At 34.0% G+C, this 15,742-nt stretch overlaps 1 long non-coding RNA gene across 1 annotated transcript in view; it reads right to left on the reverse strand.

Annotated features, from left to right (window-relative positions):
* Window positions 1–621: 621 nt before the first annotated feature.
* LOC131806585 (uncharacterized) overlaps window positions 622–15,742 on the reverse strand; it is an 83,819-nt gene continuing 68,698 nt past the window's right edge. Inside the window, exons 2-3 of the long non-coding RNA XR_009344097.1 lie at window positions 12,385–13,345; window positions 622–2,438 (exon numbers count right to left, since the gene is read on the reverse strand). This is a non-coding gene — a long non-coding RNA (uncharacterized LOC131806585). The remainder of the gene's footprint in view (window positions 2,439–12,384; window positions 13,346–15,742) is intronic.

Raw genomic sequence — 15,742 nt, forward strand, 5'->3', positions numbered from 1 at the left:
ATCCTTTCGAGTATCTCGCCTATATAAACTGTACGATTTATTATAGTGTTGTAGGGTATTCAACGGTCGGCCCCGCTCGACTGTAGCCTTTGCTTACTTGTTTTAAAATGTCAGTGTTGTATTAAAGTTTTAAAAAAATTGCGTTCCAGTTGGGACACCCTTTAATATTTTGTACGGGAAGCTAAATTTGCAGACTGTTGTAGGGTATCACACTGTCCAAGTTTTATTCTTTTCATTCGGGGTTATTTCTAGAGACGCGAATTGAGTTTCGAATAAAAAGTTATAAAATTAATAAGTACCATTGAAACTTGTATATTATAGAACAGAACTAATTTTATAGTTAAAAATGCGAGCATGCCATTTAATCTGCTATATTAATTTATACAGCCCGATTTAAAAGACCACAACTTTCTGTGTTAAGTTTTAAAAAAACCGGAAAGCCTTAGAGCCTCATGACAATAATTCAGAATTACCTGTGACACTTATTGCAGATAATATTTGAATATACAAGAATCTAACTGCCATACTTACGCTTGAAATCTGCAAAGCAAATGGGTCAGATTTCGGAGAACTTTTGATTTGAATATGAAAGAAGAAGGCATATTGTTTCATTGTTATATATGTAGGTATTCCATTTTATTGGTTTATTGTGTTAAATAGTTTTGATAACTTTGTTTTGTTGTTGTTGTTTGTATTTGAAAAGAATAACATTATTAAGATTACGATTACCATAATTACATACATTTAATTGTAGTTGTTGTTGTTGTATATGTTTAGAGTACATTTGTTTTAGTTTAACATCTAAAAAGGGATGGGTGATTGTTTTTGTTTTTTTTTTCTTTTTCTCAAGTTTGTATTTCATGTTCGGAAAATTCATTTAGAGGACAGGAAGGAGTTCTAAAAGATTTACTAATTTAGCGTAGAAGTTTGTCAGTTGTAGTTACTTTGAATATCATTGTTTTTTTGTTTAAACTAATATTGTGCTTAAAAAGTGTTTAAAACTAACATTGATTTGTTTGTAATTCATTTGATTTTGTTTTTTTCTTTATTGAAATTAGCCTTGTGCTGTATTAATTTAATTATTAATTAATATTAGTTGTTTTTGTTATTCTAATATATGTTTATTTCAGTATTATTTATTATATGTTTAGTTGAATATGTTTATAAACAAGGAAACTTACAAATATTATTACAAGGTGTTCTACAACTAAACTGCCTCGGGTAATTTATTTAGGTAGCTAATCCAGGGTTTGTTTAATTTGGTATATTTTTAAGCAGTTCAGATTTCTTAACTTAAAACAAATATATATTTTCATTAAAATATTAATCTAACTAAAAGTATTTTATACACAAAAAAGTAACTTATTCAAAATTAGAGAATATAGGTAGTTTTTTATAGGTAATTTAAAATAGTTTAAAATAAAATAGAAATTGCATCTTTCCAGGTTTTAGATTTAAGGGGGTTTTCGACATCTTAAAGATGCCAGAAATTTAAACAAAAAATATATATTTACATAAATTAATGTTCCTTTTTTTGCAACATTTCGGCCTCCAATGAAATTCAATTTCATTTGATTGGCTTTTTTTTTCCCCGTTTTTGTTATTGTATTTTTTTATTTTTTTCATTCTACGTCTATTTTTGCACAGGGTGAGTTTTTTGCTTAGGTTCTATACTGCATAGTTTTGTTTTTTTATTTAATTTAGGTATTTTATGTTGTTTTATTATTCTCCTTATTCTTTACAAATAAATAAACTTTTAAAGACTTAAAAAGAGAAAACGAAAAAATTGTAACGTAAATACTTATGTTCGTATGTCTGTAGTATGTACACAAGACACCAACAACTACCTACCTACCGACAAATGAAAAAGAGCAACCTCAAAAGACGGGTGGAAACCACACCACGTCACGCACATCACAAAACGTCACGTCATTTTACGAGTATTTCAGTAATTCAGTATTTCTTCTTCTTTATTTTCATATTTAGCGGCTCTCCTGTCTCTTGGATTCCCTTCTCACTTATTTTACACAAACTTCATTGCCCAACGCAACTTCTCTCAGGCAAGGCTATTGGGGAGCCAACAATGTGGAAGAGAGCGAGAGAGAGAGGTGATAGGGGAGCCCAGTTGAGGCATCATCATTCTATAAAAACAAACAACACACGACAAGACAAGTGTTGCTGACGAGGACAATGTTGCCATATCGAGAGAAATACCATTGTGTTGGGGTTAAATGATTATCATATATGGCTGTGGGATTATATTTTTTTGGGAAACGTGTGTAGATTCTCCAGTAGATTTGCTTCAACTCCAACACTTCTTCATTATATTTACATGTGGGACTATGTTCTGTGTTCATCTGATCCTCTTTTATATCCATTGCTTTTCTTACCTTTTTGAAGAAAAAAATCCCCAATTTTTGGTCGAGATCTGGTAATACCTGCAAAAAATACGAAAACAGAAAAAAAGGTTTCTTTAGTATTTGCACCACAAGTGGCTGTGACGACAGCCTTTGCTTATCAAATATTTTTGCTGATGTTGGTTTTGATGGCTTTTTTTGGTTTTGTTTATTTCTTTTGTTGGATTTCTACTATATTTTTTGATGGAAATGCTGAACGGCAAGAAGAGAAACAAACGATGCTGCTGACAGTAAAAATATTTGCGGGAATATATGGCGTTGTTAGCACAGTGTTACGCTTTAAAAACATAAAATGAATATCGGCACAAATTAAAGGTACCAGACCCAAGGGAAAAACTTAAGTGTAACGAAAATGTTAACCCTCCTCAATTATATTCCCATACTTTAAGGGGTTGCGGTAATAATATTTTTGTTCTTTGGATATGTCGGCCGTTGTTTCTCGTCTCTTAAAATAGACGGACCTCCAAAAAATCTATAATTTCGGAAACTTTTGTATGTGACCGAGAGTTTGTATTTGAACAGAATTCAGTCCTAAACTTTCTTCAGGTTTTTGGCCGAAATGAATTCTTTTCCGGTATGACTAAATTCATATTTGTATACGCTCCACCACCTAATGGAGGGCATATTAAATTTGTCATTCCGTTTGCAACACCTCATAAAATTCGTCGGATATCCCAAAATTTACAGGGTGAGATGAAAAAACTGCAACTAACTTCAGACTGCTATCATTCCTAAGTCATTGGTCTGACAGCTGTTAAAATTATTGCAGTGATAGGTCATTATATTGTTTACAAGCGTACAAAAGCATTTTGGTAAGAATTTTTCACAACGAAAGCTATTCGTGATGGAATTCAAGCGTGATAGTGTGATTTCTTTATATTTGGCTGGAAAACCACAAATGGCCATCGTTACAACACTCCAGCATTTAAATGTGAATAAATCTTTTGTGTATCGTACCATCGCTCGTTGGCGTAATACTGGTAGCGTATCCCAACGTCAAGGAAGTGGACTGAAGAAAACAACAACATCAGCAGAAATGGTTCGAAAAGTAAAGAAGCTACTTGATCGAAACCCGCGTCGCAGTGGCCGAAAAATGGCTCGTGAGCTGAGCATATCACAATATTCTATTCGGCAAATATTGAAAAATGAGTTCGGGATATTGCCATTGAAATTCCAAAAAGTGCAAGAACTTAAACCGCAACAGAAAGAAAATAGACTCAGAAGAGCTAAAGAGTAGCTTCGCTTGGCCGAAAGTGGTGAACTGCCAAATTTTTCTCCGATGAGAAAACATTCATTGCCCAGCAGTTTGTAAACAAACAAAATGTGATCGTGTTTACTTGTCAAAGAGTTCAGCTGAAAATGTGCACCTTCGGTTGGCCACCAGGACTCAAGGGCCGACCAAAGGGGTCAGCTAAAAATATGCACCTTCGATTGACCACCAGAACTCATGACGGCCATAGTGTGATGGTGTGGGCCGCCACAACAGCCGATGGTCGCTCTCCGCTGGTATTAATCGACAGTGGCATCAGATTTAATGCCGAATATTATAGCAAAAATATTCTGGAGGGTGTATCAAAGCCTTGGGCCCGCAAACATTTTGGGCGCAGACCTTGGACATTCCAACAGGACTCAGCACTATCATTTAAGGCGCACAATGGCCACCAAAATCCCCAGATAGCAATCCGTTGGAGTATTTTGTAAAGCGAGGTTGGCACTAGAAAATACCAAAGTGTCGATCACACCAAGTAGGCGCCTCGCCGGGAATGGACCAAAATACCGCAGAGCAACATTCGGGCAGCTTGTGACGGTTTCATTGGCCGTTTGAAGGCCATAATTCGTGCCAAAGGTGAAGAATTCAACAAATTTAAACTAATTCTAAAATTGGATGCTATTTCCGAAATTTTTTGCTTTCATTCAATAAATTTAAAAAAAAAAAATAAAAATTATGGCGTTTGCCTTTGTTGCAGTTTTTTTTATCTCACCCTGTATTTCATATAAAGTGAGGGAAGTAACAAATATAGCCCAAATTTTTCTTTGTTTCAAAATTGACAGAACTCATATCTAAACTCAAAAAACGTTTTTTACGAACTCGTAACACTGTGAGCATTGAAAACATTATTTTTTTTGTGAAAATAAATTTCGCTGTGGTTTTTGTTGCTGTTGCTGCTGCTGCTGCTGTTGTTAAGTTGTATTGGTTATTTGTTGTTCATAAAAAATATTATTTGATGATGATTTTTCATTGCTGATGCCCGTTGGGCGAATGGCCATTGAAGAATGAATGGTTTGTGTGTCTGTCTGTCTGTCTGGTTGTGCGTTGTTGTTGTTGTTATTGTTGATATGATGCGATTATGACGAAGATGGGCCAGAGATTAGTGTATAAAAAACAAAAAGATAAAACTGTTGTTGTTTGTTGTAGCCGCCATCATTATCAACATCATCATCTTCATCAACGTCGTCGTCGATGGTCGTTATTATCAACAACAACAGCAGCAACAACAACATTTTATTTACCATCAATTTATGGTGAGTTGCGGATGGATGAATGGGAACACAACATTTGTGTGTGTGTCGGCGGTCTGAGTGGTGAACGAACCGTCTAACATAGTTTGAAAATAAATTTTAGTAAACAAATCAATCCCATAAATATTTATGTTAATCAAATCTTCATCAACAAAATACGCCAGACCACAAAAAAAGACAAATAGCAAATGCCAAAGCAAAAAAGAAAAAATGTGTCAGAGATGGAAAAACATGGATAAACAATCAAACGAAATTGGGACTTATATGTTCTCATTTCTTAGACATACCATCATTTTTTAACAGATATCTAAAATCTAAATATCTATATATTATTATCGAAACCTTAAAGTGATGATACAAATGTTGCTTGGCATCGTTGCCTGGCATATTAATGTCAAATTATGCAGAAAAACGACACCAGGATTCTGACTTCCCTTATATGTCACTAAATATATCAAGCCATGATGCCAATCTGCAATTATGTGTCATTATGTTTATGTTTTTATTTTTCTAAAATTGTTTTCCATCAATTTTTTCTGAAACACCCTAATATTACAATTCCAATGATTAGAATCAATTTTGTGGATAAGGAATTTTCCCAAGGCGACTGACTGTAAATCTACGCACCGGCAATAGTTTTGTTTACTCAATATCCCGTGAACGTGAAGAGATTAATGATGAGCAGTCACACTCTACGAATTATTGATTCATGTTTTTGTTTTTTTGCTGTTCACACAGAAATACCATCGACAATTCAATGAGTTCATCACGGCGAATCAATGAGAAAATATTCCCAATATTGCGGAAATGGTAAATTTGGCAGAAATATTGAAAATACGATGTTCACAAAAGGCACTTAAGTATTCGACGTCTGTTTGGCTATAATTCCCGCTAGAGACTAGTCGATTGATTATCAATTCTTTTATGGGTCTAATGCCAACCAAATGGTATAAGAAATAAAAAATTCAGTCTAGGCGAAATTTTTAAAAGCCAACAAATATCCCAACTTTTGCCGAACAAACCTGGTCTCCTGCTGACAATGTCGGTGCTAGATCCACAAAAATTTACTAAGCTTATTTGTCACTTTTAACATTGCTAATAAGAACAACTACATACCATTTGCATTACCAGTAAGCTAATGTCATTCCTAAAAAATGTAGAAGACTAAATGACTTACTTTTATCATACGAAGCAATGAGTAACGGGGCACAGAGTGATTACGTCTTCGAATCTTCGCGCCAACAACAATAACCATTCACAATACGGCATTTCATTTGTGACTACTTTTAGAGCCGATAAACCGACAAAATTGATAAAAATTTATGAAAATGTAAAGTTTAGAGTCTTAAATAGGAAATGTGATATTTTAAATGATTAAATGATAAATGAGTTTTATTGGTGCATATCGGGTACTCTAGTTGTTTTGTAATCGAATTATATTGGAACAAAAAAAAAATTGGATGTTTTTTATGGTGGAGCTACCGGAAGATAGTAGAACGAACATTGGCGTATGGCCACATGGGGTACATTTATTTGATATGGCCAAAACTATGACTTATCGCATAAACGTTTAAGACCCATTTTATGATATTTGGATAACTCCCCTATTCAAGTCAACATATGAATCAATAGGCTAATATCATATCCCAACATTTTTATTGACCATATTTGAAACTACTATGGACTTAGCTCACTTTTTCTGAGACCTCCCTGAAGTTGGATCAGGATATAATTAATATGTAAAAATGTTTAAAAGTCATGTTTACTAATTTATTTGCTTCTGTCATAACATAGACCAAAAGTCACTAATTTCAGTTTAAAATAAAAAACATTAACATCCGCCAAGGCGAACTTTAAACACCCTCCACCATTAACTAAAGAAAAAAAATACATAAAAGTATCTGGATTTAAACGTATTCCATTTTAAACTACAAATACAAGTATGGTATGCGGTAAAGTTCTCAAAAAAAAAAAAAAAAAAAAAAAAAAAAAAAAAAACAATAAAGGTGATGGTGCCGTTATGTGGTGGCCACATCAAAACAGGAACCTATATAGACAATTGTATGTTACAAAGATTTTTATCTACTGCGAGTCTTGATATCAAATTTGAAAAAAATTCGTGGGTAACTGTGACTAGGAGGATTTTCAAACTACCTAATATCGGTGGGTAACGTTATATGGAAACAATGGACAATGTTTTGACAACGGTTGTAGAAATCATTATGAATTACAAATGCCAAATTTACACAAATCCGTTAGCAAGTGTGGCTTAAATTGTCAAAATTCCAAATATACGAATGTACCGTGGGGCCTATACGAAAACATGGACCTACATATACAATGTTCTGTCACCGCAGCTAGAACCCATTACGAACTACAAATATCACTTTTTAGAAAAATCCGTTGAAAAATGTAGCTAAAACTTTAAAAATACCAAATAACGGGAGGCATCGTTTTATGGAGCCTATAGCACAACGTGCACTTATATAGCCAATATTCTGCCACCATAAGTAGAGCCCGTTACTAACTCTTAATATCAACAAGCAAAGAAAGTCCTAAAGTCGGCCCTTTATGATACCCTACACCACTTTGCTAATTTAGTAGAGCTCCACATAACAATTAAAAGTTTTCATGGGGGAATTCAATCATACACGCTATGATTATAATTATAATTTAAAGCTCAAAAGACTAAATACGCCAAAGCATTTGTATATTTTAAATTCGGAATTGTATTGCCCATTTGGTGCAAAATTAATTTGAAATCAGATAAAGATATATAGGAGAGCTATATCCAAATCTGAACCGATTACGATAAAATTTGGCAAAGATATATCTGAGCTGTATTTGAAATATTTCCCTGAATATCGTTGTTACGGAGTGCATATTACGGTTGTGGGTAACAAATATAACAAATCGGATGAACAATATATATGGGAGATATAGCTATATCTGAACCGATCTTCACCAAATTTGGCATACTAGCTTCTAGACTCAATTCGGTCGTATGTGCCAAATTCCATCCTATTTGGGCTAATATTAGACATTTGGTGCACAATAAAAGGGAAATCGGACGAAGTTATATATGGGAGCCATATTCAAATCTGAACCGATCTCGATAAAATTTAGCAAAGGTATTTCTGTGCTGCATTTGATATATTTCCCCAAATATTGTTGTAACAGAGTGCATATTACGGCTGCGGAGGACAAAAATAACAAATCAGATGAACTATATATATGGGAGCTATAGCTATATTTGAACCGATTTCTTTAAAATTTGACGTACTTATTTTCAGACCTAATTTGGTTGTATGTGCAAAATTCCATGCTATTCGGGCTGATATTACACGTTTGGTGCACAATAAAAGGCAAATCGGAAGAAGATATATATGGGAGCTATATCTAAATTTTTACCGATTATCTCCAATTTCAATAGGGTTCGTCCTTGAGCCAAACAAATGATTGGTGCAAAATTTCATCTTAATCGGATAATAAATGCGTCCTGCATTTTGTTCGCAAGAATCATGAACAGACGGACGGACTGACATGCATAAATCAACTCAGAAAGTGATTCTATGGAGATCCTCAAAAGTAACTATGGGTCTATCTCGCTTCCTTCTCCATGTTACAAACAAATGCACAAAGACATAATACCCTGACCACCTTGTGGTGTAGGATATAAAAATTCCGTGGAAAAATATATATATATAATATATAACGGCTATACCAAAGCGTGGACCGATATATCTCAGTATAAAGCTCTTTTAAAGCTCTGCATCAAATAATGTGGACTGTATCGTGATTCAAACAGAGCGACAGACGGACATCGTTAAATCGAATTTTTCTTAGAATATTATGCTGATCATGAATATATGTACTTTGGTGGGTCTACGACGAATGTTTAGAGGTGTTACAAGCGGAAAGACAAATTTAATATACCCTTCCTTAAAAGTGGAGGGTATAAAATGCATTGTCCAAAAATTCAAAATCTAAAAATTGTTAAAACAAATACCACATAACTTTTAAAATAGCTCACTACCATACAAAAAAAAAAACATGTTGTGGCATTCCATTCCAATGTGCCTCGTTCTCGTCATCGTCTCCGTACACACAATCACATTAATAATTATGCTTTTATGAACATTAAATAATATTTCTGTATTGTTGTGGTTTTTGTGGTTTACAGGAGAGCAGCACGTCTACCTCCCTCCCCGCATTCAGGCATTGGCTGGATAGATGAATTGCAGTAGGTGTTTGTGCTGAACACAAGCTCCACTCTTTGTACATCTGCATTACACACATATAACCCGTACGAACATACATCCCGACAGATATTTTCATCTTGAATTATGAACCTATCAACAAAATGCATTGTATCATAGTGTCATAATCTCTTGTATCAACACAAACACATATATACATACATATGTATGTTGCATGCACATTCGTTTGTGTGTATGGATGATATGCAAATTTGTGCAAACACTGTTCGCTCTACTGTTCATTTGCAGACTAAATTCATATACACAAGTTACAGATAAACACACCACATTTACATTTACACCACATACATGTACGTGTGTATGTATATACATATTTTTGTGTGTACATTTGTATGTTTGATATTTGTAATTCATTTAATATTCCCCCTCGGTCTTCGCTCTGTACGTCCCGCTCCCCAACTTCATTTCTGCTCATGTTGCACTTGCTAAGCCACTGACTGCTGCTTTTGCTGTTCGTTTATAAATTGCTGTCGTTGTTGCTGTTGTTGTCGTTGATTACGATATGGTTGCTGTTGTTTTTGTTGTTATTACTAAACAGTTCACAGTTCGTTAAATGTAAAACACGAAGTTCATTTGAATATCAACTGGAGTAGTGTACGAGGGAACTACATCAATAACCAACAGCATGGGGGAGGGAGAAATGGTTTAATACGAAAGATGCGCGATGTAGTCCATATGTATGTGGTTTGGTAATGAGTTTTCAAATTTTCTTTATTTTGACAGAGTTAAATTGAAAGAATTTTGTGGAATTTTTGCAGAATTAAGTACCCCGAATCATTGCAATCCAATTAAGGAGTAAATATAAAATAATAAAAAACCAATGAGTTCGACCGAAATTTGAATAACCTCTAACATTTGGAACAAATTTTCAATATAAAAATAAATAAATAAATCGATAACAAATTTGTTAAAATCTTAAAAATACCGAATATAAGGAGGGATACCGTTTTATTGGGGCCTGGACCTGCAGGGGCAATTTATTTTCACAGGTTGCAGTACCTATTAGGAACTTCAAATACGACATTTGCAACCATTCCGGTGAATAATGTCGCTAAAATCATCAAAATTCCGAATATAGGGAGGTACAGGTATATGTTATAGGGGCTATACCTGGACCTATATAGCCCATTTTCAATACCAAACCCACATTTGTGTAAAATTTTATCAAAGTAATTCTATTCGTTTCGAATCTAGAGTGATTTTCACAGACGTACGGACTTCGATAAATCGATACAGAATTTTATGCTGATCAAGAATTATATACGGTTTGGGGTCTAAAATGTATATTTCAAAGTGTTACAAACGGAAAAACAAATTTAATATACTTTCCAAATTATGGTGGAGGGTATAAAAAAAAATTCGAATTTATTGAAATCTTGTTAGCTATTTTTCCGCTGATTTCAGGGAAGTATTTTTGAGTGTTTCCCTATATTTGATTCAAAAGTTCGGACTCAAATATGATTTGCGCTCTGTCCCACAGAACCGATCACATGTAGGCTTAAAGCTTATAAGGAAATATATCCAGAAAAATGGTTATATACCAATATGAATATATTTTTACGGCTGGGGAGATACATCAAGATAATATTTCTGATCCGTTTTTATATAGCCTCCAAAGGTTAAAAAAAACAATCACACTGTGCAAAAAATAAAAATGATTACGAGGAAAAAAGAGCAAATTATCAAAGTACAGCGTTTTGAAAGTTTACATCGCAAAGTAACCTAAACAGAATTTTTCGCATTAAGGTTTCTCAAAAGTCTTTTTAGTATCTTTGGTCATTGAGTACTAATAAAAATACGAAAAACATTTCATTTTTGATCCTTTTTTAGAAAGATGTTAAAAACTCTTGTTAAACGGAATCGTAGCAAGTCAAAATATTCCACAAAATTATTTGTCATAAAATTGTACTATAGGTCCTAGAAGACGTCAAGGGTATAAATATTACCTAAACGTCAGGAATTCAGATTTATTAAAAACACATTTTAGGGTAAAGCCCGTACTATGTGTGAGTTTGTGCAAAAATCTCCAACAAATCAGCATTTTAGAAGGATGACGTCAAAGACAAAAATATTCTTCATCAAATTTTACTACAGTCACCAAAGAAAACATTATGGCAAAATATTTTTGCATTAATGTTTCGAAAAAAAAAACCGAAAATATTTCTCAATTTTTTTGATCAATTTTTACCGGCCTTTTTTCGATTTGACGCCTGAAAGTAACATAAAATGTCGTTTTAGGTAGAAGGTATCAAAAGAAGAAATATTCTACACAAAATTCTACTATAATTCTCAGGATAAACCATATGTCTATGTACAATAGTTTTTATGAAAAATACATTCAAAATCTATGTACTAAAAGTGAAAATTATTTCTTTGTTCTTTTTTGTACTGATAATTAAAATGTATCCATTCAAAATCTCTCTTTATACTTCATTTTTTTTTTTTTGGGAAATGTCCAAGTAAGAAATATTCTAGATCAAAATTCATTGTGAGTCTCTGAACAAAAGAAATTTGTATCCTCAATATGTACCATTAGAAAATGCCATCAATTTTTGTTAATAAAAGCCTTGTTTATTTCTGGAAAAATTAACTCTTTTTAAAATTCGCTGCAAATTTCCTTATAATTTTACTGCTCAATAACCAGTCTGGGTTGTGAAATATTCCAAGTGGGGTTGATAGGTACTCGTTTTTAGATAGAACTCCATTGGAGTTCCGGGTCCTTTTTTTAAGGCTCTTTTATGGTTTTGACCATATATAAGGGTATTTTGCAATATCTAGGATAGAGCTATGAAATTTAATAGAGATCTTTGGGCTCATCCTTTGCTTCCTAGATTTGACGATTAGTAAGGATAATTACAAACACTTTCAGCATGCATGGCTAAATCGGAATCAGAATTTTCACTGATCAAGAATATATATATAAAATAATTATATCGTAATTAGAAACATAAAATACATCCTAGGGGCATAGAAACAGAAATTTCATTGATATATACAATTTTATTGAGAGCTACACTTTTAAAATGGAAGCTTCAATTACTTTAAATTAAGATTGTTATCAAGAGTCCATAATCCAAAACATTACATTACCAATATCATCAAACCAACATTTTTTTAGTTAAACAACATATTTTAGTTAAAAGTTAAAACAAGTCTCAACCACTTACCTGTCAACCAAGTTTCTTTCGTTTCCTTCTTCTTCTACGTCTATTTCGTGCTGATATCCTTGCTTCTCATCAGTTTTTATTCCAAATTCACAACACGTTTCCTTCCATGTCACACAATTGCAATGACGATGACATCGTTTTCCGTAGACGAAAATTTCAACACGTTCTAGTTTTGAAGCATGAACGCAGCAGCAGTTTGCCATGGGATGGGATGGGGGGAGGAGGAGACTGTGTGTGTGCTCATTATGAGATTGTTTGTATTGTCACTTGCTGTTGGCTTTCGTGTTTTATGCTTCTTCCACTTCATCATCATCTTTTGCTGTTTTATTTTATTATTATGACGACGACGATGACGTTTTGTTTTGAAATTCAGTGCTATTTTCTGTTCTGTTTCTTGTTTTTCTTTTTGTCTACTTTGCATTGTATAGTTGTTATTTGTTTTGCTCTTTTTCCCTTTGGTGTTGCTGTTGTCGTTGTTGTTTATTTATTTGCATATCGCATGATGTCAATATGTCTGCGATTTTGCAATTTTGTTGAAATTGAAAACACTTTTTTGTTGCCTTCATTTCAACCCACCCCACCTCCTCTATCAGCTCTCTTCTCTCACGTCCTTTTCCACATCGATGATTCTCCTTCTTCAATGAATTCATTTTGCCATGGAGAGAGTGCAACAATCTACGACATTTAACTGACTCTGTGTAAGCATCTGTGAGTACGTGTGTGTGTGTGTGCTCTATTGGGGGGTTTGTGCAAAGGGGTTACATTCAATCTACTACGTTAATAGGGCTATTACACTATTTGCGAACGAGTTGAAAAACTTAGAGAGTGAGAGAGAGTCTGTTTGAGAGCCGAGTATGGATTTCAATAACACATTGCAACAACCATCCTCCAATGCATTCATTTGTTGATTTTAATTACAGACTATTTTGTTACGATATTCATAACTGAGAATTATTTATGCCTGTAGATAAAAAGAAAAAGATATGAAATATGGCAGAAAGATTAATAAATAAATTGAAAATGCAATGAATGTTTTGCAAAAAAAGGGTAACGTTTGGCATTGTGTAGTCTGGTAACAATGTTTACACAATTGGGAATTAAAATCTAGAATCAAATTGATGATTTGAATTTACGATATATTTTTGGGTATTATCGGCATGGGAGGAAAAAAATATATATGAAGCCTATGTCTAACATTATCATTGATGAGTGTAAATAGCAATTTGTAAGTAAATCTGGTTAAAATCCAAAGGACAATTTTTAGTATCTAAAATCGGGAGAAGTTATCGAAACACCAAAAATCGAATGGTACTAATATATGAGGACTGTGCCAAAATGAGAGAATATCCACTATTAAATTACAGTCAATTCCGGTTGAATAAAGGTACAAAGCCTCCAAATATACCTAAATTAGGGTGGTATCGTTATGTGGAGACGTGGGCTCGAACCAATTTGGAATTCCATGCGAAATCTACTGCCATCTAAACTTTTAATTTTTGGAGAATGGTATAAAAAACCCGTAGAGCAATATCTTCAATGATCGTTTTTTATATAAATAATCCAACGAACTAAATTTGGATTTCTATATCGGGTACTCGATAAACATGAACATACGGATAATTTATGTGAAATATATCCTTGAATTTTTCGAAATTGTCGAACTATTGTAGGGGAAGCATCAGAAAAAGTAGACCGATATGATCCATTTTCACGATCAAAAAAAAAAAAAAAAAAAAAAAAAAAAGCTGTAAGTTCGACCGGACCGAACTTTGAATACCCTCCAGCATTTGGAACCAATATTCCAAAAAATAAAATCCGTTCAAATCTTAAAAATACCGTATGTGGCCATTGTAGCTAAAATCATCAAAATACCGAATACAGGGAGGTACCAAAACAATTTTCTGTCATAAGTTGTAGTATCCATTACGAGCTTCAAACACCAAATTTGAAACAATTCCGGTGAATAAATCATTAAAATACCGAATATCGGAATGTGCGGTTATATGGGGGCTATAGGAAGACCTGGACCTGCTCAGACAATTTTCTGTCATAGGCTGTAGTATCCATTACGAACTTCAAATCCCAAATTTGAAAACAATTCCGGTGAATAATGTTGCTAACATCACCAAAATACCGAGTATCGGAAGGTGCCGCTATATGGAAGCTATACGAAGACGTGGACCTGTATAGACAATTTTCTGCTTTAGGCTGTAGTATCCATTACGAACTACAAATTTCAAATTTGGAACAATTCCGGTGTATAATGTCGCTTAAATCACCAAAATACCGAAAAATGGGGAGGTACCGATATATGAGGGCTATACGAAGACGTGGACCTGCACGGACAATTTTCTATCATAGCCTGTAGTATACATTACGAACTTCGAATATAAAGTTTGACACAATTCCGATGAATAATGTCGCTTAAATCACCAAAATACCGAATATCGGGAGGTACCGATATATGGGGGCTATACGAAGAAGTGAACCTGCACACTCAATTTTCTGCTTTAGGCTGTAGTATCCATTACGAACTTCTAGTACCAAATGTTAAACATTTCCGGTGAATAATGTCCCTAAAATCATAAAAATATCGGGAATATCGGGAGGTGCCATTATATGAGCACGAACGAGGGGCGTAAATACAAGGCAATTGACACGGAAATCGGCATTATCTTGTGGCTATGTTCCTATTGCAACATAACATTGTTTTTAACCCTTAAGAACCAAACCTGACAATATCCTGCGGGATTCGTTCATTCCAAAGTGTTTCAGATCTATAGAAACTTTACCATGAATATACTTGTAGGTTATCCCATAATCGGTCCCGCCCGACTGTAGCCGTTACTCACTGTCATGTTGTGTAATGATTGAACTACATCGAAAACTTTCTTAGACCAACATGAGGTTTTGATGTATTTTTTATTAGAGCGTGGTGAACTTTTGTGGGGGAGGTACTCGAAGAAGTGGGAAAATATTGTCCCCTTCCGAACCTAGCCAAAGTCCCATCTAAATATTACAATGTGCCCAGTTAGATTTGGATTTTTCTCAAACTTTTAAGCTTTTGTCGAAGAGGTACCACAAGAGAACGATATTATCCATCTCCGAACTCTAAGTTCCGTAAAAATTTTTTGGTGTAGGAAGTTTGGTTCAAATCGAATTCTCCTTTAGAGAGGTATCATGCACTGACATACGTACAGTTCTGTCCTGCAAATTACATATTCTTGCTAAGGATATAATAAGGAATATATACTTGCTTATGGGGCATCAAATGATTTGATTTGATTTTTTCGAAATGACAAGCTTAATATACCAGCGTAACACATGGTGGAGGGTTTACAAATTCAGGCTGCATTCA

The sequence above is a fragment of the Musca domestica genome, unplaced genomic scaffold (assembly GCF_030504385.1).
Source record: "Musca domestica strain aabys unplaced genomic scaffold, Musca_domestica.polishedcontigs.V.1.1 8, whole genome shotgun sequence".
NCBI lineage: Eukaryota > Metazoa > Arthropoda > Insecta > Diptera > Muscidae > Musca > Musca domestica.